The sequence below is a fragment of the Carassius carassius genome, chromosome 12 (assembly GCF_963082965.1).
Source record: "Carassius carassius chromosome 12, fCarCar2.1, whole genome shotgun sequence".
Lineage (NCBI taxonomy): Eukaryota > Metazoa > Chordata > Actinopteri > Cypriniformes > Cyprinidae > Carassius > Carassius carassius.
In genome coordinates, this window is record NC_081766.1 from 17,017,840 (window position 1) to 17,043,779 (window position 25,940).

At 36.8% G+C, this 25,940-nt stretch overlaps 1 protein-coding gene across 2 annotated transcripts in view; it reads right to left on the bottom strand.

Moving 5' to 3' along the window:
- The window catches only part of LOC132154946 (serine/threonine-protein phosphatase 2A regulatory subunit B'' subunit alpha-like), an 87,693-nt gene extending 61,999 nt beyond the window's left edge, over positions 1 to 25,694 (bottom strand). The window contains exons 1-2 of one of the 2 annotated variants that reach the window (XM_059563686.1): positions 25,491 to 25,694; positions 10,070 to 10,136 (exon numbers count right to left, since the gene is read on the bottom strand). The gene's annotated coding sequence lies outside the window, so the exon portion shown is untranslated. The remainder of the gene's footprint in view (positions 1 to 10,069; positions 10,137 to 25,490) is intronic. The other variant, XM_059563687.1, reaches the window with a different exon arrangement.
- Positions 25,695 to 25,940: the final 246 nt, after the last annotated feature.

Below are 25,940 nucleotides of genomic sequence, written 5' to 3' on the forward strand. Positions count from 1 at the left end.
GTTGGCCATTTAATGAGATAATGGCAAATGGGGAGGGAGGGGTGGGGGTACCATGTGCTGCACATATGATTAGTACTGAAAGCACTTCTTTCATTAGCACTTCTAATTATCGCTGCACACCAAACCAGGAACGGTGACAGAAGAAGGCTTGTGCAGATAATGGGTGTGCTAAAATAGCTAGCAAGATGACAATGACAAAGCCATGGGTACCAAAATTATGAGACCACTAGTGGAAAATACATTTATTCCTTCCCAAACCACAACAAATTATACTAGCAGCAAAACAACTTGATGTACGTGCGACTCCTCAGTCAATCCAGGATTGAACTCAGAGACACAGAATAAATCTCATTAATGTTATTTTAGTATTATTTATATGATATTATAGTACTTATTAGTATTTTGAATTAGCTTTTATATTATCAGTTTTCATTGTAATTTTATTTTTACATTTGTCTTTTTGTTATCTTAGTTAATTTTAGTCATTTTTGTTTAGGTTTTTGTCATTTTTATTAGTTTTTTTTTATATTTCTATTTAGCTTTTTTAATGTATTTTTTTATAATTACTTCTTGTATATTAGTTTAACTTAAACATGGCAGGTTTTTCTTACGTTTTTGTTTTTTATCTATTATTTATATTTTATTTCAGCTTTATTTCAATTCATGAAAATGATTTTTAGTTGAGTTTTAGTAACAACTAGGGCTGTGCATCACCAGCAAAGTCACGATACGATAAGTATCACGATACAGAGACCATAACACTATATAAATATATAAATATATATATATATATATATATATTTATATATATATCATCTTAACATTGATGGTAGGTTATCATTGCACAAATTAATGCACTCTCTACTTTTTACAAATAAAATAAAAAGAAGAGTTCTAAACTAAAGCACTGTACTTTGTATCTTAAGCACACACACGCTCAGTCACTCACACAGATCATGCTTTGCAAGCAATCAGACATTAAGGAACAAGCTTTTTAGCACTGCCCCGCATATTTTTATAAACTATGAATAGCTTAATCGCTCAAGAGCTATATTATCTCAAATCTCTGTTATTCTCAACAAGGAGCTGGTAACATCATTGTTTCTAGAGGAGTTAAACCCACAGCTTCACTGTTAAAGAAATGCGACAAAACTGAGGTAATTCTTATGTTCACAGCCTCTCTCCTCTCCTTCTCTCTCTCTCTCTCATAAATAAAAATAAAAAAAAAAGTAAAAATAAAAATAAACACTTGATGATTGTTACGTGGGAATGCATTGTGTTGTGTTGGTCTAGTGTTCCTTTTGGTGTGTTTCTCTTTCTTGTTACCCTCTAACTATCATGACTCGCAGGTGGAGCTGATAATGAGTGACCTGATTGGGGACGGGAGTGATTGCTGCTACTTAAAGCCACCTGAAGCATGGATCTGGAGCTCCCCGCTCTCATGGCTTCCTTGATTGAGAGACTTGTTGTTTTGTGTCTATGCTGTAACATACGGTGTACATGCTGACTGTGGAATGAGACAACTGTTGTAAATCATTACTTTACTTTTCTAAGTTGATCTGTTATGTGGAACTTTAATATTTATCTTAAACCCTAATCATTTGGAGCATAGTAGGGAGGTGGGTGCCTCTTTCATTTATTACTCGTTTCTCTTGTTTGTGATAAGTAGGGAGGTAAGCTTTTGTATATTTTGTTTATTATCTGAATTCTAGGTTAGAATCCTTAATATAGTTAGCTTTGTTTTGTTATTTGTTTTGGCTTTTCCCCCTCCTGAAATGTATATGCTCTTTACTACCTTATGTTTAATAAACTTACTCTTTATACTTTAAAGTATCTTTGGTGTTTTGAAGCCTTGGGAGTGAGAGCGGGGACTCCAGGGATCTTATTTGGATCCCTGTTATTTGTTATGAATGTTTTTTCTGTTCTCTTTGAGTAGAGACTTTTGTTAATTCGTAACAATGATTTACAATGTTCTGAGAATAGAATATTGAAGTGGAGATCGCTAAACTGCAAGCTAACGTGTTTTCAGAAAGCAAACGGGGATTTTCTCTTATATAAGGCAACCCCGGTTTTGTTCCTTTGCGGCCAGATTAAACCTTGTTGTAGCCTATATATTAAGCTCTATTCATTATTTTTTTTAGAAAACTTGCTTCTGATTTGAATAATTAGTAAATACAGAAATTAAGATTAACTAAGATTAATCAATGCTAAAGAAGTATTGTTCATGATTAGGTCATGTTAACTAATACAGTTAACTACGGTTACCTAATGCACCTTATTGTAAACACGAAAAAGTAACTATATATACTATATTATAACTTGGTGATTTAAAATTTGTATGATTTGATATAATGTAAAAAAAAATCATAATAAATAAATGAGCAAGCATCCACCCCTAACTCTCAGGGGTAAGCAGATAATATTACAACGTATAAATGAGATCATATGAATTAACAGAAACTTGCCATACATATGGTAATTTAGGAATCATGACATTTTTCCACTGACTGGTATGTTCATAAAGACAAAAATGCATTATGTGATGACTTTCAGTCAAGGTTTTTATAGGGACTATAAAAACATTATAAACACTACAGTATAACATACTATTGTAATATAACTTCTTGAAAAGCACTATACAAACAAAGATGATTTAATGTGTTTATGTGTTTAAACCTAAGAATTTTAAAAACCCAATAGTTCCGTGGGTCTGTAACAGTGTTGGGCAGTAACACATTACTCAGAAAAACATTACTGTAATGTGATTACTTTTTTAGTAATGGAGTAATTTAACACGTTATAACTTTATAAAAAAGTAATTAGAGCATGAATTGTAGACATTATAAAAGATTCATTATGCATAGATTTATTGTGTTATAACAGAGATTTGTAAGATTGCAATGAACTGAGATGTCTTTTAGAGATTATAAATGAAGTGCTCTTTTCTGGCAATCTGCCAAATCATGCACGCAGCAGCCGCTTGCTTAAGTTAAAAATAACAGTGTTCTGTGAATGTTGATATATTTATCGGGAGCGTCCTGGAATTTCATTAATTTCATGGAGAAAAAAGTAATGTAACTAATTACTTAATATAAAGTTAAATAAAGTAATCCGAACACTAACATGATAACTTTTAAAAGAAGTAATCAGTAATTTGATTACATTTTCAGAGTAAGTTGCCCAACATTGGTCTGTACTCAAATTTAAATAAATTGGGTTACCAGATTTAGGCCTATAGTATGTTATTTGTCTTGTGAGTGCAGTCAGGAACCCATCATATTATTTGTATTTTATTTCAGGCATAATTGTGTGACAGTCTCCCAAACTGACGGTAAAAGAGTAAAAGACTCAAATGCCTGTTCAAGGCAGATGGCTGATTATAATTTTCTTCTGAGTTCTCCAAGGAGATCACGGGTACCTGAATATTACTGATACTTTAATTCAGATGGAGCCATAAAACTTTCTATTCCTGGAAAGCACTTCCCTGATTTTATGAGCGACGTATGTCTTGATCACAAGACTCATTACTGTCACGCCTCTCTGTAAAGCAGCTTTCACCTAATGAACATATATCATCATATAAAACACTTAGCCATTATCAAATGTACAGTAAGTAATACTTAACCAGATCGCGGTCACACTTTATTTTAAAATCCAATTCTTGCTATTAACAAATAATTAACTATGACTTTTGCCTCAAACCCCTAATTTGTTGCATATTAATAGTTGGTGAGGTAGTTGTTAAGTTTATACATGTATATTGGGTGGGATTAGGAATGTAGAATATGGTCATGCAAAACATGTGCCTTTTAAGTACAAATAAACAGCAAATATGTTAATAACAGGCATGCTAATAAGCAGCTAGCTAATACTGAGAAGTGGTCCCTATACTAAAGTCATTTAAACAATTTAAAAAGTGGATGATTGTATGAATTAAAGGTTTATTGACATTTATAATTATTTGCTTATGATCTGTTAAGTTTGATATAATGTCTGTTAATGGTTTATTAATGAAGCTTTTAATCATTGTAAACCATCTGTCAAAATCATTTGAAGATTTTTAAAAGTGCATGATCATATTTGAAAGTTTAATGAGATTTTTAAGCATGTAAGAATTTGTAAGCATTGGTACATTAAAGGGGTGGTTGACTGGGTTTTTTCCTAGGCTTGATTGTGTTTATGGGGTTCATGCTAACGTGTTCATGCTTCGTTAAAAAAAAAAAAAAAATTCATTATTTTTCACATAATTTACCTTTACTCCACACCGATCTGTCCCTTCTCTCACAGACGCCTTGATTATTTCCTGTTTTTGAAGCCCCTCCCTCAGAAATACGCGATGGGCTGAGATAGGTCAGCTGGCTCAGTGTGTTGTGATTCGCTAAACCGCCTCAAGCACGCCTGAACATCCCGCCCCTCAAGCTCAGAATGTACTCCGGTCATCTATATTGCTTATCAATTTGAGACTGATTGAGACGCAGAGAATATTAATGAAAAGGATCGCGCAGAACCTGTGCAAACATGGCTCTTAATGCTATGTTTGTTTGTTGTTGTCTCATACTTTTAGATACGCTGTTGTTTCTAAATGCTTCTGCTTCTGTTAGCTTTTAATAAACAGTTTTATTCTGATTAAAGCTTTAATACAGCACAGCAACCATACACGCGTCCATGTACAACGCTTCTCATTGCTATGTGAAAATAAGTGCATGAGTTTGTTGGAGCTGATCTGATGATCTAAATGAGAGAGAGAGAGAGAAAGCAAGAGAGAGAGAGAGAGAGAGAGAGAGAGAGAGAGAGAGATGCAGAGCGGGATGATGCGAGAAACAGAATTTTAAAAAGACGATATCTCTGCTTGCATTAAACTTTCAGCACTGCAACTTTGCAGATATTGTTTATGCTCAAACAGCAACATTACACACTAACTAACGTGAAAAAAAGTGAAATTGCAATCAACCACCCATTTAATAATGATCTGTTAATCTTTAGATGATGTTTAATAAGTTAATTAGTACATTACCATATTTATAGCTACGTGACTATATATATTAACTAATAATCTGTTTAGTATGATATAATGTTTGTTAATGATTGATTAATGAATGATTACAAAAGTGTTACCGAAGATAAAGTGTTACAAAGTCGAATCCTAATTTTTAGACAGAAATGGAGTTATGATGGAACAAATGTCTGTAAGGTTATGCAGAGACTATTTTTAAACATGAACTTGAGTGGGTTTCCCTTGGTTGCTGTGTGCTGAGGGTCCTAATGAAGTGAGGAAAACAATCATAAAATGGCAGCATATGTGGACCACAGCGCTCTGACACAGGGGCTGTGACGTGGAGCCGGTGTTATGTTTTATTATGAGATCTGACACTGCTGGAATGTGTGCCCAACAGCTCTCTAACGCTGACGATATTGGGCGGAGTTTCTTTTTAAAAGCTTGTTTGCACGAGAAACAACCGCTTTTTAACTATAATGCCAAATCTGAGAAAGTTGATGATTCTCTGTTAATTTCAGCTCTTCAGGTCGCTGTTTACAACATATCCTGGATGTTTCAAAATCAACTTCATCAGATATTTAGATACTTGGTATTTTACAGATCCAAAGACATTCACAGTACACTAACTGCATAAAACATGAGGTTACAGGATTAAATGTGAATGTTAAGTTTTAATTTTAAATTAAAAATCCTAATGATACCAAACTCTCTGCAGTAGAGGTAGTACAGAGTATAAAGTTGATCAGGACCGGTTGATATGCAGCTGCTTTCAAAAGTTCCCATATTTCTGTGAGCACTCAGTGAAGAGTGTCAAAAGTTTCTATTTGAAACGTTTTTAGCTTTTTGTTTTTGGAGAGTCGAGCAAATGTAGCCAATCACAAAGAATGTTCCTTAAGTGCCTGAACACAATAGCCAATCAGAGGCTTTTAAGTCAGATTCCGCTCGATACGTCAGAGTTTGTTTGGCTTGAGCTCTGCATGCTTGCAAATTGCATCATTGTAACCAACAAAGTAAATAACACAATGTAAATAAGTAATTCATTCACATATGTTCGACACTGTGATAAGCATAGCAATGTATACATTAAAATAGATCTGAGAATTAAGTCATGCAGTGCAAGTGTAATAGACCTGCCCTTTGTTATAGCTACAGTACATGCTAATGTTTTTATGTATCATTTACTTGTAATTAACAGCATTAATAATGAATTAATGTATTTAATATTTTTATTTTTTAGAGCCAAGGTTGCGGCTTCACACATCCATCCTCAGCTGTCTGAAGGAGACAGGGTGGCTCCACTTCCCTAACGTCACAAGCCACTCTTAGAGGAGACGGCTTGGTTTTAAAGTGCACTTTGTAACGGAGAAGTGTGGTTTGCCTTCAGTAAATCCAAGCGCTGCTGCTTCTCAAACCTCAAAGTCAAATGAAGAACTGGCAATCCTTCAGTTAGTGTCATTACAGTTTCGTACTGTCAGACAGAGTAGCTTCACATGACTTGGTGTTGATGCTTTAAATAATGAGTATTTTTAGCTTTAAATGTGTAATCCTGCACTTTGCATATAACAGTTTAAAAGCAAGTAACAGCCAAGCTAAACTTTTGAATAAGTAATTAGCTAGACTACAGGCTACAAAAAAATGAAGCTTTTTAAGGGGCCCCTGTAGGTCTGTATGTCTGAAATAAATAAACAGAATCCATATATTTCAACTAAATAGAACCAATCAAATTGGAAAAACACCATATACTGTATATAACCATGTCAAAAAAAATTAATTATATATGCAGCCACAAAAATAAATAAATAAAATGCCATTAAAATAAAATTATACTAAAAATCTAAATTGAAGTTTAAGGTGACCATATATGTGTGTCTATCTATCTAAATAAATAAAGCAATAAACAGAACCAAATACATGTACACTAAATTAAACCAATAAACATAATATTTATAAAGACATGAAAAGCAGCATTTAACTAAATATGCAGCCATATATATATATATACAGAATTAAACAAATCAATTTACATGATCTGTCCAAAAAAAGTTGATTCACTAGAGTGATAATTTTTAATTGTTGCATACAAAGTTTATTACTGGAAAAGCCATTTTATTTTGAAAGCTATTTGGTTCTAGAGTCATGCAACAAAAAAACTACTCAAGTTCGTAATGTCGCTACTTTTAGTTAGTGATTTCCCAACACTGAGTAAACTCAAAAATAGTGATTGCTGGTCAAAGCTGTAGAAGTGGGTCAATCTGCACATTCTGGCTGAGAGCTTCTGGAACTGCAGTCTCTCAGAGGATTATATATATTTGATCTGGTGTTTTGAGTGATTTAAGGAGACAGGAAATGAGGCAGATCTGTGCAGACTGTGATTTATTAGTCTGACAGCCCCCATAACCCAAAACAACTCGGTTATGTGCCATCTCTCCATCAATTAAAAATAGCGGTGATGTATGCAATAATAGGGGAAAGGGTCAAAATAATCATAAAAATGAATGGGATCGTCGTGTGTCATGTCATTTTCCCTGCAACAAAAATTGTGCTAATTGGACATAGCAATGGTTACATAAAACCATTAAATGCAAAAACAAATGAAGTCACCAACTACGTTTCAGGGAAAATCATTACCATTGCTATCCCCCAAAACCCATGGGGTTACATGGAGATGCGCCTCAGGAACATTACTGAGGGCTGCTCGTACTCGACTCAATCAGAAATTACAGACATAGTCATAGTCTCCAACCACATACTTGTGTTTTCACTCAAGCTTCACAAACTCAATCCTTACATTGGGTTTACGCCCTTCATGCATGATTGTGCATTACACAGCCAAACAAAGCAGAGACCTTGGGACTTACTTTAGTTAAAAAAACATGAATTAAGGTCTGGACAGGCTTTTTTTTTTGAGGAAGAAGAAGAAATGCCTCTATGGCTGCAAGTCACAGACATCTATAAAATAATAGTGCAGGCATTTATTAAAATAAACATTTAGTCTTTCAGCTGGCACTGTTTTCATAAGATCCATGTTCTCAATATTTCAAAACAAGTGTCCCTACCAAACGAGCAAAGTAAGCATTGCTGCAAACCTGAGATTATAGTAACTCTCTTTTACTGAGACACTAGGAAATAACTGATGATTATGGAAGCTCATTGTCCATAATGAAGTTCATAACTGTGGGATAAATAAAGTTCTCTTTCACAACGGTCTATCCCGTTGTGTATAATGCTAATGGGGAAACTCCTTTTTACTATCTGTTCATGTTCCTGCACAAACAAAGGGCAATTAATCCTGCCAAAATGGGCAGAGCCAAATGCCTTTACAAGTCGGATCTAAATGCCATTTTGTCCCAATTTTCTCATTCAGTGTGAAGATCATCTCCTCACTGGACTCTGGAAATAGAAGAGAAGAAGCCCACTTACTCACCTTAGAAGAGCCACAGCAGAGGAAAAACACTCCTCCTCTGTGCTTCTCCCCTGAAACCATCTGGCAAACACAAAGAGCACCTTTTCCTAGAGCAAATTACCAAGGAGCACATTTCAGCAGAGCTCTTTCAAATGTTTTGCCATGAAGGTAGTTTTAGACGGGCACAGTGAGTGCTCACTGAGAAAGACTGCTCTCACTGTGAGAGCATGAGTCTCGCCCTGCTTCACTCGAGGATTGTCTTCTTCAATGAAGTTACGTTAGTAACCAGAACGTTTTTTGTTCTATATAAAGATCACAATTACAAGGAAAAACACTCGCAACTGTTTTTCTTGAATTTTTACAAATATTTTTATTTTTACTTTTCCATGAACAAGTTTTCATAGACAAGAGCAGAAGATTTATGTGTGATAAATCATTAAAACATTTATTTATAAATCGGTTAAAGCAGATCTGTCTGATTTGGCAAGATATGAATCCTTTGCTTAATAAATACTTGTTTACCACATAATGAAGCTTCCACATGCCAACTGACTCATGTGAAAATACCAAGGAAAGAGACTTCCACTTTGAATTACACAATTTATATATATAAATAATCAAACATGTCCGCAAGCCTGAGGTCCCTCCCGTTCATCACAAAAAAATGACAATACAGTCCGTCTATATATCAGATGTCTGTCTATTCCTCTATCTACATCCATCTCAAAATCTATCTATCCATCTCATCTATCCATCTATCTGTTCATGTCTATATCAATCAATCAATCAATCTATCAATCAATCTATCCATCACTATCTGTCTATACATGCATCTCCATCCATCTCTCTTATCTATATATCTATAGATATCTATTTCTATCTATAGATATCTATTTCTATTTATAGATAATCTATTCATCTCTATCTATATCTAACATCTAAATCTATCAATCTGTCCAGGGAATGTGTGCAGACACATTAATCTAAATTTGATCCAGTGCTTTTGTTTGGCTCTTTTCTTTTAAAGGGAACAACACTAAGAGGGAGTGGTGACAGTTTTTTCCAATAAAGAGAAATAATCCAAAGAATAAAATGCTGGGAGGTTTCCTGGGTCAGTCTTACCTCACTCCTTGAGAATGTCCCATGAGGCTGAGGCCATATTGTGAGGTTGTTTTAACCGCTGCAATAAGTGTGACTCTTGTGCGTTTCTGAGCAATGGTCTACACTAAGTGGACTACGCAGAGGTTTCTACAAAGCTGCCTTGATTTACAGGTTACGGCTATGATTTAACATCTTTGCAGAGTTTTTTCATCTGAATATGAGTGAGAGCTGTAAGCTGTGTCATTACTGCCATGTTTCAGTCAATGGCATGTAAAAGGCCCCTTGTCAGAAATGCTATACTAACCAACTTATAAAATGGAGAAAAAACAGATGATTACTTTGTCCGAGCAGACACATAGTGTTTGGTATGGTGCCTTTGTGGCTCAGTGGTGCAGAGGTAATAGCTACACTTTCTCCAGGCATTATGTTTGTAGAACAGTAAAGTAAAAAATAAAATAAAAAATACCACCACAGACTTCTGAGTTACACTAGGCAGGAAAACAAACAAGCACCATCTGTCAACAATCACATGGGTTTAGTTTTAGCAACCTGCTCCTTCCATTCATTACCTGTTTATTTGAGACCAGCTCTAGCCTAGCACAGCTTTCACAGTCCAGAGAAGATTCATACTCCTACCTGTGGAATAAAGAGCAAAAAACTGATTCAGTTCAGAAGGTGCTCTTAATATTCAACTGAACATTTTTTACAAAAGAAAAAAAAAGGCTTTTTGTTTAAATGAAAGACAGACGGTATGTGCACCACTTTCCCCTCCACTGTCTATCTGCTCCTTTTTAGAAGACTAATCTAATGGTACACTTAGGACTGTGTGAAGACTGCTTTTCCCTTGAAAATTACAAATTCAACCCACAATGCAGTGTTACATGACACCATGAAACAGCAGAGCACTAACCACTCTATTGCATGAAGTGAATCACTGTAACCAGTTTACAATGTACTCATCGGACTAGTGTCCTACTTTAAACCAAAACCTTTCTAACATGATGGAAAAATGATTTAGACCTATTGCTGTGTTAGTGTTCCCTTAAAATCTGATCTTTCAATTCATCAGCCTTTCTTACTCCGCATATAACAGGACTTCGAATGGGCATGTAATTAAAAAGCAATTTCAGACGCCATCGGCCCACGTTGAGCAATGTTGCATTAGTTCAGAATCAGATGCGGTTCTGCCATAACCGTTTCCGTCATTACAGAGCTTCACTCACTGTAGCATTGACGGATAAATCACTTCACAAAATGATTCATCACATCATTAAGACAAACGTCAAATGAAATCACAATTGCTGATTCATTCTTTCTGCACACCCAGACTGGGTGGATGCGTTTATAAAAATAGCCTTAAAAGAATAAATCAAAGTTTTTTGGAAGAACTCCATACCTAGAACTCTAGAGAGTGATATATAAGAGCTTGCTTATGCCACGTTGATATATTTAGCTGTTTACTAAACTGAATACCCAAACTCAGTATGTTTCAGTGCGAGTAGGTAACCATGCACATACAAATGCAACAACCACAAAGACCCCAGGTTGCGCCCTTACTCAGTGCCACAAAGAGGGGGAAAAAAACATTTTTGTCTAGGTGCAAACCTATGATATATTTTTTCTTGTCAGTGCCATAAATCCCAGAAGATCAAAGGATTATTTATTTTGCCGTTTAGCTCTTTGGTTTGTTTATCTCTGTTAGCAGACTGACCAGACCAGACATCTATCCCCACACTTTTAGCAAAATGAAATAAACTAAATTAAGATTTCTTTGCATTGTGACATTAATGATTTTTGGTGAAACGTGTTGTCATGAACTTAATGTAATATGTGGTGGGGGGGGGATACATTTTTTTATTTAAATCTGAGTAAGTATATGTATAAATATTAACACATTACATGTTACAAAATATGTGCTAAATGTCATGAAATGTCAACACTACACTGTTTCACAAGAAAATACTTTTTCAGTCTGTGTACTTCAGAATTCCATTTTTAATTCAATTGGTTACTTCTTGTTTCTTTGTAATTGTGAAATTTACTAAGAGCGTCCATTTCTAAGTGAAAATGAGACGAATTTATTTTCAGTGTACAGTCTATTTTTAACTTCTGAAAATAGGCGTAGTCTTCTTTAAACATAATATAATTTCTTTTATTTGTGGGTGAAATATAACCCAGACGTCTTGAGAGTTTTCATAAGATTCACATGAATGTTAAATTTTTTTTTTCTGATAAACAATCGGAGCAGCTACTGAACTTGTAACCTCGGAGAGGATGGACCTATTTCAGGTCTGTATTTTTGGAAACCTTCAGATGAGCTCAGTGTTGACATGACCTCAAGGTAAAGATGCAAATATAACCCTTTCCCATTTTAAACTCTGTGTGATAGGACCTAGTTTGGTAGATACATGTGATATAATAGCTAACAATAACACAAGCAACAAATCTTGTCAAAACAAAAGAGAAAAGCAAATGCTGAATTTTTATTTTTTTTTCCATGACAAGCTTGACTCACAAACAGATCATCCTAACAGTTTGAGACTCAATCAACTGCCATGTTCAATAATGAGCAAAAGCTCATTCCTTTTACACCCTTCATCACAAGCTCTTACAGGAAAGCTCCTTTAACGTCCTGAACATGTGGTTACAAAACAATTACAATTTACAGCCATTAGTGACCCACCCAGGGAGGTTACGAAAGGACTGACTGTATCATTCAGTCTAAAGACTGGGTGTAAATCCATAAACTCTGCATATTTAGATGTCTGAAGTGAAATAAATCCATTAGGTATTTCAGCATCATACACAGAATGAGTCACATGGACTATTTTAATATTGCAAATTTGTCCTTTTTGGAGATTGCGCATGACCAAAGGTTCCTCTTTTTTGACCAAGTGAATATCAATGATGTTTCAATGATTTTCCATGACCTTCCCAGTCATTTCTGATAACTAGATAAAGATTTTTCATTTTAGAGAGATTGCTGGCCTGGGCTGATTTCAATTGTTTTGTTTTGTGGCACCAATCTTTTGAATAAACATATTTAAAATGATACAAAATGATAAAGTTAGGTTTACAAACATTTACATGACTAAGTTTTTATTCTTTTCTATGTCCTTTCCAGGCCTAAAAAAAAAAAAAAAAAAAAAAAAATTCTGGGATCCCTGATGGTCACACAAGGCCCTCACTGTATGGAAAACAGCAGAAATTCAGAGGTCAGAGATACTTTGAACAATATAGATGAAAATATCTCCTTTAGTATATTACATAAGAAAAAATTTATAAGGTAAGGTAATAATTAAGTAAATTACAACAAAACTTTCATTGTAAAATGTCTACTGTTTACTAAAAGGATACATGAGTCAGTATTACACAAGTAAAGCTTTACTTTATCTTTTAACTTATTAAAGCTTTACATTTCAAACCACAGTAAATCCAGGCTCTCCATTGTTACTTTGTTCTCCTCTCCTCACATCCAAAACTCATCCTCAAGTGTTTTTTATTAACTGCAGCAAAAAGAATGTCTCTGTAGTTTCATGACAATTCTTTGGTGTAAGATGAAAAGTAGAGTGAATACATACCTTGCTTTGTCAAATGAACCTGACATGTTCTTGATGCATTTACCAAAGGCTTTCGGACCAAAGCTTCACCTGGGAATCTCCCATCTTAGATCTTCTCTGTAACCAACATCTCTACCTGGGTCTCAATCGCTCCCTATGCCTATAGATGTGTTTCTATCTACCCATCTCTTCAATTCTGCTCCTCCAGGGTGCTCCAGTTAGGCCACGCCTGTGCTGGGGTGCAACATCAGTGCAATCAAACTTCCTCTACTCTTAAACGCAGCATAAACCTCCCAAAAATCCCTCCCTACAGTGCCAAAACAAAACCCTCTGGGGAAAGAGCAGAGAAAGAGTGAAGGAGGGGTGTTTGGGAGTACATTAACGACCATGCTCTCTGCTCATTTTGCCCATCCAGCTGCAAGAGCGTTTGTAGCCATGGAAACTACTTAAAAGCAGCCTGAAGGAAGTGTGTTATTGTGTTTAGCAATGCACCAGAATAAATAGGGTAAAAATAAAAACACAAGCAGCTAAATACTAATCAGGTTTGGCCACATGTAGCCCCAAGGTCTTTTAAATAATGCACATAGTCATTTGCACAAAACCCTTATAGGCTTTGATAGCACAAGGCATAAGGTATTATAAGCTTGGCATATTTAGCATTGTACCTTCCCCTCATTAGCAGAGTAGCATTGATATTACAGTCATGTCGACATGTTGCAACCTTCACTATGTTACAGTGTTGTTCCTTGCTCGGAACCCCACCCAGAATCAGGGCGTTTTCCATTGAACAATCATTAAGATCTTTCCAAAATATTTGCCTTAGCTCAAAGTTTATTGCCTGCAGACAAACAAACGTCAGCTTTCTGCCCACCAGTCTGACAGTAATGAGGCTGTATTTTGCATTTACATTTCAAGAAAACACCGCATTGACTTTCACAGGAAATACATCAGCATTCAACAGCAGTCCTCTGGGCATAGCTGATCCCCTATGACTTTATAAATAGCTATTTTGGGCAAAAATGTGAACTTCTCTTCCATATAAAGCTAGACATTTATCTGAAAAAGTGGCTTTCAGCATAAAGTCTTTAATCCTAAATTTAAAATCATATGCATCCAAATAAACAAAACACAAAAATATGCAAATCAACATAGCATGTAGAATTTATGCACAACATGTAAACTATATTTTTTCATGTTGTTTCCTTTCAAAATGACGGAGTTTGTTAAAGAGTTATTCATTATTTTAGCCTTTTCTAGAAAAATATAGCTTCTTCAGTAGTGGGCGGAACTAACGCACAAGCTGTAATCTCATTCGCTAGCACTCACCTGTAACTGTCCGCCTTTTGACAGCAGTAAATCAGTTTGAGTGAACACAGACGACATGATTAATATTCATGAGCCAAGCAGCCTGTCAGAACTTAGAGTGTTTTTAGTATTAGTATTGCATTGTTTTATTAGCACTATTGTTAGTCTTTTTTACTTTAACATTTAAAAAATGATCTCCCAAGCACCAAGAATAGGCTTTCACAGAAAAAAACACATAATCTTTTGACAATAGTCCTCCGGGTAAGCTAGAGCCGATCCCTGATTACTTTTATAAATGTGTGTTTTGGGCAAAAATGTAAACTTATCTTCCATTTAAAGCTAAATATTTGACTGAAAAAGTAGCTACAAGGCCTTCAGCATAAAGTTTTTCATCCTAAATTTAAATCTAAATTAGCAAAATACACAAATTTAGAAATTTTAAAAAACATCAAGCAGCCAAGTTAGAATCTAAAAGTCCAACAGCAATGACATTTGTAATGTTTAAACTGATTATTACTTTTCTTCTGAGTACTGGAATGTCAGAGCTAGGCTACAATTACTATTTTGCTTGTTTCCCCTGTCTGTCAATGTGGCTCTTCTATAGTACACAGGGGTGTCATTACTGATTGTACATGCACTGGAATTGTGCGTACCAGCCTGCAAGGCAGAACGAATAACAGCCACCCTGAGCTCCATCTCGACGCCCACGGACCACCTCAGCATGGCTTCAGTCTGAGAGCTAACATCCACTCTTATCCAACAATCAATAAACCACAACTGACTAAAAGCCATCCCGGTATCAGGCCCATCAGTGTCTGAGGGAGGCAGTGTTCATAAACATCAGCAGCCGCCATGACCCGCATTTATGGAACGTGATGAAAGTTTTCATGCTTGTTTTTTGTCCTCTCACTTTCCCCTAGGGCCAGATCTGATTTATGATTTCTGTTTCACCCCACAGAACAGTGAAACCATTAAGGGTGAAGAAAGAGCAAACAAATGCATTAAGAGCACTTTCCCATTAACATGATAAGGAGGGGCAACTGTTACGACCCCTGTCCTTTCCACAGCTGCTGGAAGGCTCTAAACAACAACACTTTCACATGTCTTCAGTGCTTTCCAGGCAAACCAATGATGCTGTATGGGGATGGACAGATCAAATGAATGATTTAGGAATCCTACTAGGTTTTGTTTCCTTCCTGCATGTTTCTAAGGTATATTGTGGCCAATGAGATGATAAAAGAAGGTCATACTCTGTAGAAGCACCAAACAGATCTCCTAGTGTAGGGGTGTGCGACATCCTGATTTTTGATCGTCAACAATTAAATTCTCTCCATTATCTGCTTCTGAAGAAATATCTTAGTATCATGCTACAGCACATATTTTAGCAGTTGCAGTTCTGGTGCCTCCACCTCAATAACACAACGTGACATACAGGTGCATCTCAATAAATTTGAATGTCGTGGAAAAGTTAATTTCAGTAATTCAACTCAAATTGTGAAACTTGTGTATTAAATAAATTCAATGCACACAGACTGAAGTAGTTTAAGTCTTTGGTTCTCTTGAGTGTGATGATTTTGGCTCACATTTAACAAAAAACCAACAATTCAAAGGGTTCCTTTTGCTTTAATTACTGCCTCAATTCGGCGTGGCATGGAGGTGATTAGTTTGTGGTACTGCTGAGGTGGTATGGAAGCCCAGGATTCTTTGACAGTGGCCTTAAGCTCATCTGCATTTTTTGGTCTCTTGTTTCTCATTTCCCTCTTGACAATAGCCCATAGAATCTCCGTGGAGTTCAGGTCTGGTGAGTTTGCTGGCCAGTCAAGCACACCAACACCATGGTCATTTAATCAACTTTTGGTGTTTTTGGCATTGTGGGCAGGTGCCAAATCCTGCTGGAAAATGAAATCAGCATCTTCAAAAAGCTGGTCAGAAGGAGGAAGCATGAAATGCTCCAAAATGTCTTGGTAAACGGGTGCAGTGACTTGGACAATGGACCAACACCAGCAGATGACATTGCACCCCAAATCATCACAGACTGTTCAAGAAACTTGGGCTATGAGCTTCTCCACCCTTCCTCCAGACTCTAAAAGTCCAGTTCTTCTTCTCCTTATACAAGGTAAGACATCTCTGACATTGTCTGTGGTTAAGCAAATTCCTTGACACGTCTATGTGTGGTGGCTCTTGATGCCTTGAGCCCAGCCTCAGTCCATTCCTTGTGAAGTTCACTTAAATTCTTGAATCAATTTTGCTTGACAATCCTCATAAAGCTGCGGTTCTCTCAGTTGGTTTTGCATCTTTTTCTTCCACACTTTTTCCTTCCACTCAACTTTCTGTTAATATGCTTGGATACAGCACTCTGTGAACAGCCAGCTTCTTTGGCTATGAATGTTTGTGTCTTACCCTCCTTTTGAAGGAAGTCGATGATTGTCTTCTGGACAACTGTCAGATCAGCAGTCCCCATGATTGTGTAGCCTAGTGAACCAAAATGAGAGACCATTTACTATATTCTAATTCGTTGAGAATTGGTAGGTGTTTGTTAAATATGATCCAAAATCATGACAATTAAAAAAAACAAAAGACTTAAACTACTTCAGTCTGTGTGCACTGAATTTATTTAACACATGAGTTTCACCATTTGAGTTGAATTACTGAAATAAATTTTAATTTTACATTTTTTATTCTAATTAATTGAGATGCACCTGTATATCCCCATCAAATGTTAACTTGTTAATGTTAAATGTTAACAGCAGTAGAGTTACACTCACAGAAGACTACACTAATTCACTCTTGCAGTTTAAATCTAAGACCCATCTCTTTAACCTGGCTTACACATAACATACTAATATGCTTTTAATATCCAAATCCGTTAAAGGAATTTTAGGCTGCATTAATTAGGTAAACCGGAACCAGGAACACTTCCCATAACACCCTATGTACTTGCTACATCATTAGAAGAATGGCATCTATGCTAATATTTGTCTGTTTCTCTCTTATTTCGAGGTCACCGTAGCCACCAGATCCAGTCTGTATCCAGATCAGAGGGTCACTGCAGTCACCCGGATCCAGTACGTATCCAGACCAGATGGTGGATCAGCACCTAGAAAGGACCTCTACTGCCCTAAAAGATAGCGGAGACCAAGACAACTAGAGCTCCAGATACAGATCCCCTGTAAAGACCTTGTCTCAGAGGAGCACCAGGACAAGACCACAGGAAACAGATGATTCTTCTGCACAATCTGACTTTGCTGCAGCCTGGAATTGAACTACTGGTTTCGTCTGGTCAGAGGAGAACTGGCCCCCCAACTGAGCCTGGTTTCTCCCAAGGTTTTTTTCTCCATTCTGTCACCGATGGAGTTTCGGTTCCTTGCCGCTGTCGCCTCTGGCTTGCTTAGTTGGGGTCACTTCATCTACAGCGATATCATTGAACTTGATTGCAAATAAATGCACAGACACTATTTAAACTGAACAGAGATGACATAACGGAATTCAATGATGAACTGCCTTTAACTGTCATTTTGCATTATTGACACACTGTTTTCCTAATGAATGTTGTTCAGTTGCTTTGACGCAATGTATTTAGTTTAAAACACTATATAAATAAAGGTGACATGACTATTTCGCAGGCACAAAAGTGCATTATTTGCATGCGCTTTACAGCCTTGCCAGTTAAACATTTAATTTGTGCGCTGTTCTGACAAAAAGCCTGTCAAATAGATTACTTGACTCGGATATCTTTCGAGCCTGATTCCACTAATACTGTGAAAAACACAAGGTTTACTGTATCCATCTTTGTTTATGTTTTTTGTTTTTTGATACATAATTTTTTTCTTTCCTGTGTATAAATATCAAAACTAATAAAAAGACAATAAAAAAAAACACAAAGGTTTACAAATAAACACAGCTGGTTATGCCTAAAGTGAAAGTAAACAGTTAAGAACTGACACTTGTCATTTAATGTATAGTTCACACAGAAAAGTCAATTATGTCATTAATTACTCTCAGGTTTTTTCTTTTCCCTCAGGTTTAAACTTATTAATTTCTTTCTTGTGCTGAACACAGAAAAAAATATTTTGAAGAATGTGGGTAACCAAACATTTGCTGGTCCCCATTGACTTGAATTAATAAAAAATAAAAAAATACTGTGGAAGTCAGTGGGGACCAGGAACTGTTTGGTTACCCCCAGTCTTCAAAACAACTTTTATATTCAACAGAAGAAAGAAACTATTTTTGCTCTTGACAGAAGAACTTCAAAAAATCAATGTATAATTTATAAGGTGAAGTGTATATAGTGTTTTATTTTATATTTGTTAATTACATTTTTTGAATGCTACTGCTAAATACACCTACTGTACCCGTAAAATAAAGCACTTTTTGTTTTATTTGTATAATGTGTACCTTTTTTCTTATTTTTAATAACAAAGATAAAATAATGACAAAGATTTGTATCTTTTTATCTTCACCCACTTTGGCCATCTTTTTTTATTTTAGATTTTGTTACATTATAAGGCTTTGTTTTTAAAATGGGAAATTAGCTCGACCGGTCAGACAACTTGTAAAACAGTAAAACCAATATAAAATTGTGTACTGTGATTTTCCTGAAATAAATTGGGATATGATATTTTTGCCATATCACCAACCCCATCCTAGTGTTATTTTATTATCATTGAGATTCTAGTTTGTATTCATATTTAGATCTTTTTTTTTTTGACTTTTAATTTACAATTTAGTTAGTTTTAGTAATTTTTTGTGTTTTTATATACTTATTATATAGTTTTATACTGTTTTATTAAAATTTTAGTTATTTTAGAACATGAACTAAACAAAAACAAGAAATGTTTCCTTGGCAATAAAATAAAAATATAAGTTACATTTTGTAATATTTTATTTTAGTGGAAGTTTATTTTATTTGAAGTAACATTTTCATGATTTTAGTTTTAATTACATCCAACAACCCTGCCACCTCTTGCATGTGCTAAATAGCTTAGTATCCACCGATCATTGTGTTCTTCACTTGTGGTGACGCTTAGAAAGAAAATAAACAAGGAAATAGGGCGGCACCCCTCTGGTATTACTATTCCACATGCTTGCTGTTCACATGGACTCACCGTAGTGCAGGATTTTCCATAATATAAAAAGAAAGAAACATTTACTGGCATTCTATCAGTTCTCATAGTCATTGTAAAGTTCAAAAATCCCAATTTAGCATCCTACCCATTGTGCCAGAAGAGACTGATTCCCACTGTTAGAGGCAACGGCTTCCATAAAACATTTAACATGGCCTTATAAATAAAAAACTACAACGTTCTCTGCCATTCAAGTAGAGCAATAAGAGAGGCATGTAACTAAAGCCACACAATAGCTTTGTTCTCGTTGACTCTCAGTTTTGCCCTCCTTCCTTTCTAATTTTCCTGTGGAACTCTTGGCAGCGCTCCTGGCACTGGAAGAATGTCTTTGCTTCCATGCCCGAGAAGAGCACACAAAAGAGCACAGTGTTAGAGTGGCGGACAGTGATTTGCCGATCAGCACATGGACATTTACTCATCCTGCTGCATTCCATGCTACAGGCCTGTGCAATGACACACCAGAGCTGTCCCGAGGAAACACATCCCGCTGTGAGCATGAAGGAGCTCAGGCAATGGGCTCCGCTCCAGAAATGTGCATAATGTAGCCTTTATGAGAAAGACCTGTCACTAGGAACCCTGTAAACAAGCCACAAGACCTAGTTTGGTATTGTTTTAGAACGAAACCAAGCTGAGGATTAAGTTACTGTGGAAGTCAATGAAAGGAATACATACTTCTGAGTTTCAAATAACAGTTTTGTCATTTGCATCAAACACGAGTTAGTGGCATGGCCTTGTGGAAATGGCCACCCACCACACTGAACATCTTGATTGCAGCATGAGGAATGATTCAGCCCTGAAACTACACTGGCAAAACAATGATCTCCACTGTCTGATTGACGATTTATTAAACCATACCATCACAAGAGACAAGATAGGACATACTGATTCCATTATGCCATGCTTTATGTCATACTCATTTATTTTGAAATGTCTGTATAAACATGTTGGTAAGCTAATGACCAACCTACGTGTTCACAAAGCGTGTTCTTTTCTGCAAATTGTGTGACACCATAAGCATAAAAATACATAGAACTCACAAATACTTGTTAAAATATTAGACTTTTCATTTGCTATTTTGTCATCTTAGACTGCATCTGAAATCTCTCTCACAACCTCATTCACTCTTCCCTACTTTACTAATTTAATACACTTGCAAAAGTGAACAAAAAAGAGTGAGCGCATTCACTAAATGTGGACACCATTTCATAAGATGCAGAAATTCATTCATTCAGTAAATAAGTGTTCTTTTGCGGCTAGCTGTTGAGTGTACTTGTTACTGCGGTGCATTATGGGTTTGAACAAGTGTACTCAATAATGTTAACTATGGTTTCAGACACCATTAATAATGGCAAAAATTGCACAAAAATATCCAAAATTCCACACTCTCCGAGTAGTCTTCTTTTAAATGACTTCACAACCATTAAAATGTATGTTCTATACAGTATGAATATAGTATAAATGTAATCTGGATGCACTACATCTGTCATGTTGTCAGCTTAAAGTGACATACAGTACCACCATCAGTTGCGTCATATTTTATGAATATTGTGAAATCGGACCCACTACTCTTTGCACATACTACTCTATAGTAGGAAAGAAAACCATTTTGGGTGCAGCTTTGGAATAAAATTTTTCCCAGCTTGTCTCTGGAATTGTCTTCTTCATGAAGGATACATGCAATGCTGCCTTAAAATTTGGCCGAAACTCTGAAGTTATTTTAGGAGGCCAACTTTTGGCACAGGCTTCACGTCAGGTGTGCGCTCATGATGGCTTGGTTTTGCAGCAGAGCTAAAATAATTAGATATGTCAGCAACTTACTAAAGCAGCCAAACATTTCCCAAGAGAAAGGAGCTTAACCTTGCACTGATTTGTACATAACAGTAATCAAGCTAACTAGTAATCTAGACAGACTGTCATTAGTCATAAAATCCTGCAGCACCAAATAGATGTCCATCATTTACCAGCTCAGGTTATATCTATTACGGTTCATGAAAGCCTCCTCTCAGTATGACAGACTTACCTCTTCATTAGCTGCACGTAAACATGCAGCATGCACTTTCGCATTTCACTTGAGCATCCTGCATTACCTCAAAAGTATCTTCTGAATCACAGGAAAACCGCTCTCCACTTATAGATGTTCAATGGTTAGAACAGATAAGCAGTTACTATGGCAATGGCTGAGTTTTAAATAAGTTGCAGGGAACAGTTTTCAGATTTTTCCCTCACCTGCCATGCGATCTGAATGCTTGCAGTGAAACTCTGCACTCACACTTTCCAAACCACATCAGATTGAAAAGATAAGGCCCTATATGAGTTATGAGCAGGAGTTTCCACAGGAATGCGCGGATGCCAAAAATCTTAAGTGAGTACATTTTAAATAAAAATGCTCATAAATAATTCATAGATTACATGTAACACAGCTTGAGACTTATACAATTTCAAGAGTGCGAACAGCCAAAGAAAAAATACTAAATGGAATGAGAAATGTTTTGTTTTACTTCTTTATTCTGTGGTTACTATTATGGGTTATTGGTACTAACACAAAATGTGTGTGAAACATGATTCATTGACGATCACACCAAATCGTGCATTTTCTCAAGCAGGCCTTTTAGCCTCTCTTGCAGAGACTGGAATGACGGAAAGTCTCCAATCTAAACACTCTGCCCTCCGACCAACCAGTACGCAAACTTAACCAGCATTCTTCTCTCTCCTGCATGGCACCACATGCATCTGTGAAAAGACAAGTCTATAAAGAACTGTGGGTAAAGGACCTTGAACCTCAGTAACACTCCCTCTACATCAGGGAATACATTCCCCGAATCCCCGTCTGCCACACTCTATCTAGATTCCACACTATGGCCATGCAGAACTCAACAGAAACTGCAATAATGTTTGAGCTTTGCTAAGGTCTGTTGTTATGGTTTCCGAAAGATTTTGATCATAACCCCACAATTCCACCGGGCATCACCAGAAAGCTGTCACGTCTTATTCTGCAAGCTTCAGATCTCCAATAGCAGCGAGTCTGTGCTGCGCACACACTCAAGTCGTGAGCCGCTAGTTTCATTCAGGGCACAGAAAGCAGTGTTTTGTCTGTGCTGTATGGAAATAACAGCAAAAGGAGCAGAGCCTCACACATCTAAATTGAACTATATTCAGAATCAGGAGCTTTCTTGGGAAGCCGTCCCCCGGAGGAACGCTCATTTTCTGAATATAATCTCTAATGGCTGTGGCATAGAAATTCTAGTGTTCTGAATGGAAGTAAACAGGTGAAAGGAGCAAATGAAGAGTCTCTATGGACACATGACTAGTTGCCAAAAGGTTTTCCTAATGCTGCACTTGAGACTGCTGCCATTATCAACATGAACCTTCCAGAGGTGATCGTTTTAATTAGCATAAAATGCTCATTCAATGAGGGGTTTCTGCTGAGAGAAGCTCACAGGAGGGACCTGAAACAGTGTCTTTCATTGATGCAACATGCTGTGCTTACCAAGCCATTTTGGTTTATAAATATAAGCTGTGTTGTAATCCTAACATGTCATTACAGATGTCATGCTCATAATGGAGCGGTTATGTGGTGGTTTATGAGTGTGGCTGGAAAAAATAATGACTGAGCAATACATGTAACCTTGTTAACACTGGACAAATAATTCAAACAATGCATCTAAATATTATCTCATAAATATTGCTATTGTTCAGCTACAAACAATCAAAAACTGACTTGCAATCAACAATCCAATCACTTCAGCCCCTGTTGAATTTTTGGTACTCAACTTATGTGGTAAGAGCAAACAGACTACGGCCCGGGAGTTTGAGGGGTTCATGGGATGGTCCGTGCCATCTGCTCGTCCTGAGGATCTTTTTCAGGTGTGGCCTCCAAGAAAGTCACTTCAGTCCAGCTGTCACTTCCTGCACTACATGATGGGACAACCATTTATACCTACAGCATCCAAGTGTCTCCTTCAATGACATTCTACTTCCGAGGCACAAAGTGACCAAAGCTATTTACATAAAAAAAAACCTTCACAGATCTCAAAATCCTGACCTCCCTCTACTTAAAATGTAGTCTAATTTGAGTTGTTAAACAAAGTGCATAAATGCAAGACCCAGAAATAGATTGTATGGCCCAGTGAATGTTTCTAAAAATTACGAGGTTTGCTTTACTTTACTAAAAACAAAAACGAGAGGAAGCAGATTGACTGTGCAAGCAAGATAATTGCATGCCTCGAAAATTGCTACGTGCAAGCCTTCGCGAGTAAGTGCAATTCTGACTGCATGCTTGCCCAGCATGCAATGCAAAAGGTCACTGACTGGGCCCATTTCAAACCCTTTGAACCATGTTTTAAAATTAAATGTCCTGTATATTTTATTAAAACAGTTTGAAATAAATAAATTAATAAATAGCAATGATATCTAAAAGATCATGTGACACTGAGGACTAGAGTAATGGCTACTGAAAATCTTGCTTTGCCATCTCAGGAATGAATTACATTTCAATATATATTAAAATATATAAGGTATATTAAAACAGTTCTTCAAATATATATATATATATATATATATATATATATGTATATATATATATATTCACAATCAAATTGCATGTGATCTACTGTTATATATGATGTGTCACTTAAAATGATATTTGTCTATATAAACAGCCTTGTGGGACTAAGGACAGACTTCTGTGCAGGACCACACACAAATACTGTGGGTGCCCAAAAAGCCTTATTGTAGGGGTAAGTGGTTCAGCTCTGACCTTCATGTGGCATTTTATGAGCTTTGGTCAATAGCGAGCAGTGGGGATGGGGTACAATGGGAAGAACAGAAAACCACAGCTGACCAAAACCTCACCAATGCACTCCGCTGTGGCCCGTTGGCAGCCAACCAGACCCGTGCAGTCCCAGAGTGGCTGAATGTGTGGAGAGGAAACAAATCAGGTGCCAAATGACTTCACTCTCGGGATGCCAGTTAGGAAGCATATTTTCTGCATATTGTGCCGCTGAATAACTCTAAATCTTGTGAAGGAGGAAAAAATTATGTGTTAGGACAACAGGCAGAGTTTGACCCAGAACGATCAATTCCAGCACTTAGGAAGTGATTAATGCAAGGGAGCGCATAGCTGTGATCCAGAGCTATTTTGGGCTAATTAGAGAGGAAACAATCCCGAGACTGCCCAGTCGTCTCAGTATCTGTCAAGTTATCAGGCTAGTGACAAAGAACAGAGCACAGCTCAAGGTTGCACTCAGGCAGGACAGGCATGCATTTAGTGCAGGCGGGATGCCCAATTACACCCCACAGCAGAGAGACCCCACTGGGATATTTATAAAGACAGCATGACAGAGATCTGATCTTTCCAAGATGCACAGGATATAAGTGCTGTGCCAGTTCCTGCTGAATGAGTTAAACAGCACCTCAGCCAAATAAGCTTTTAGATGAACAGTCTGAAAACAAAAACAAAAGCTTATCCCTTCCATCCAAAAGCAAACTATGAAACTGTTCATAACTATGTAGCTTGAGGGGGTGAAGAAAATGCTCCACATTCATCTTACAGCTCTAGATCCTGTAACTCTGAGAAATGTGACAAGGAAGTTAAATATTCTTTGATTCTGGTAAATTAACACATTAGTCAAGTGAAAGTGACAAACATCACAGCACATAAGTGAACCTACAAACAATCGTGATTTAATGTGTCTTCTGAGTACAAACAAAAGCAGGCGTGTACCGTAATCAGTTTACTGCGCGCGTGAGTTTAATACACAGGCGATGCGGTAATATCTTTCCACAATCTCATGTATGAAACTCAAACACTGATATCGTCTCTAAAACAACCGACCGTGACTTTCCACAACGACCAACTTCGATAATAAAGTCTATTTGAACTTCAGCCCTTCCCTTAAAGTCACGAAGACATCTCATTTGACAACCACGCGTAACTTCTACTTAAATATACAGCACAAGTATTCACGAGCACTAAAACAATCGATAGTTCAACAAACACATACCGTTTCACTCTGGGTTAAGGCTTGTCATCTGGGCTTTTAGGACAGTCCGATATCCAAAGCGACAGTTTCATGTCTAGCAGGTCAACACACGGTTTTGTGGAGAACAGTGTTACGCCTCGCCGTTCACACTCTGCGTGCTGACAGCAGCCCGTGCAGAATGAGCAGAGCTAGACAAGCACACCGTGACCGTCACCGTGGACAGGGCAGGTCCTCACATACGCGCTGGGCGGGAATATATAAACGGTGACACTATGTATAAACGCGTACCAGAAACAGGTTACCTAGGAACTAGATAGATAGATAGATAGATAGATAGATAGATAGATAGATAGATAGATAGATAGATAGATAGATAGATAGATAGATAGATAGATTAACTTTAATTGTCATCATAATATGTTTAATACGGAACTGTCTTGACAGACGTTAGACCATCAGACATTTACGAAA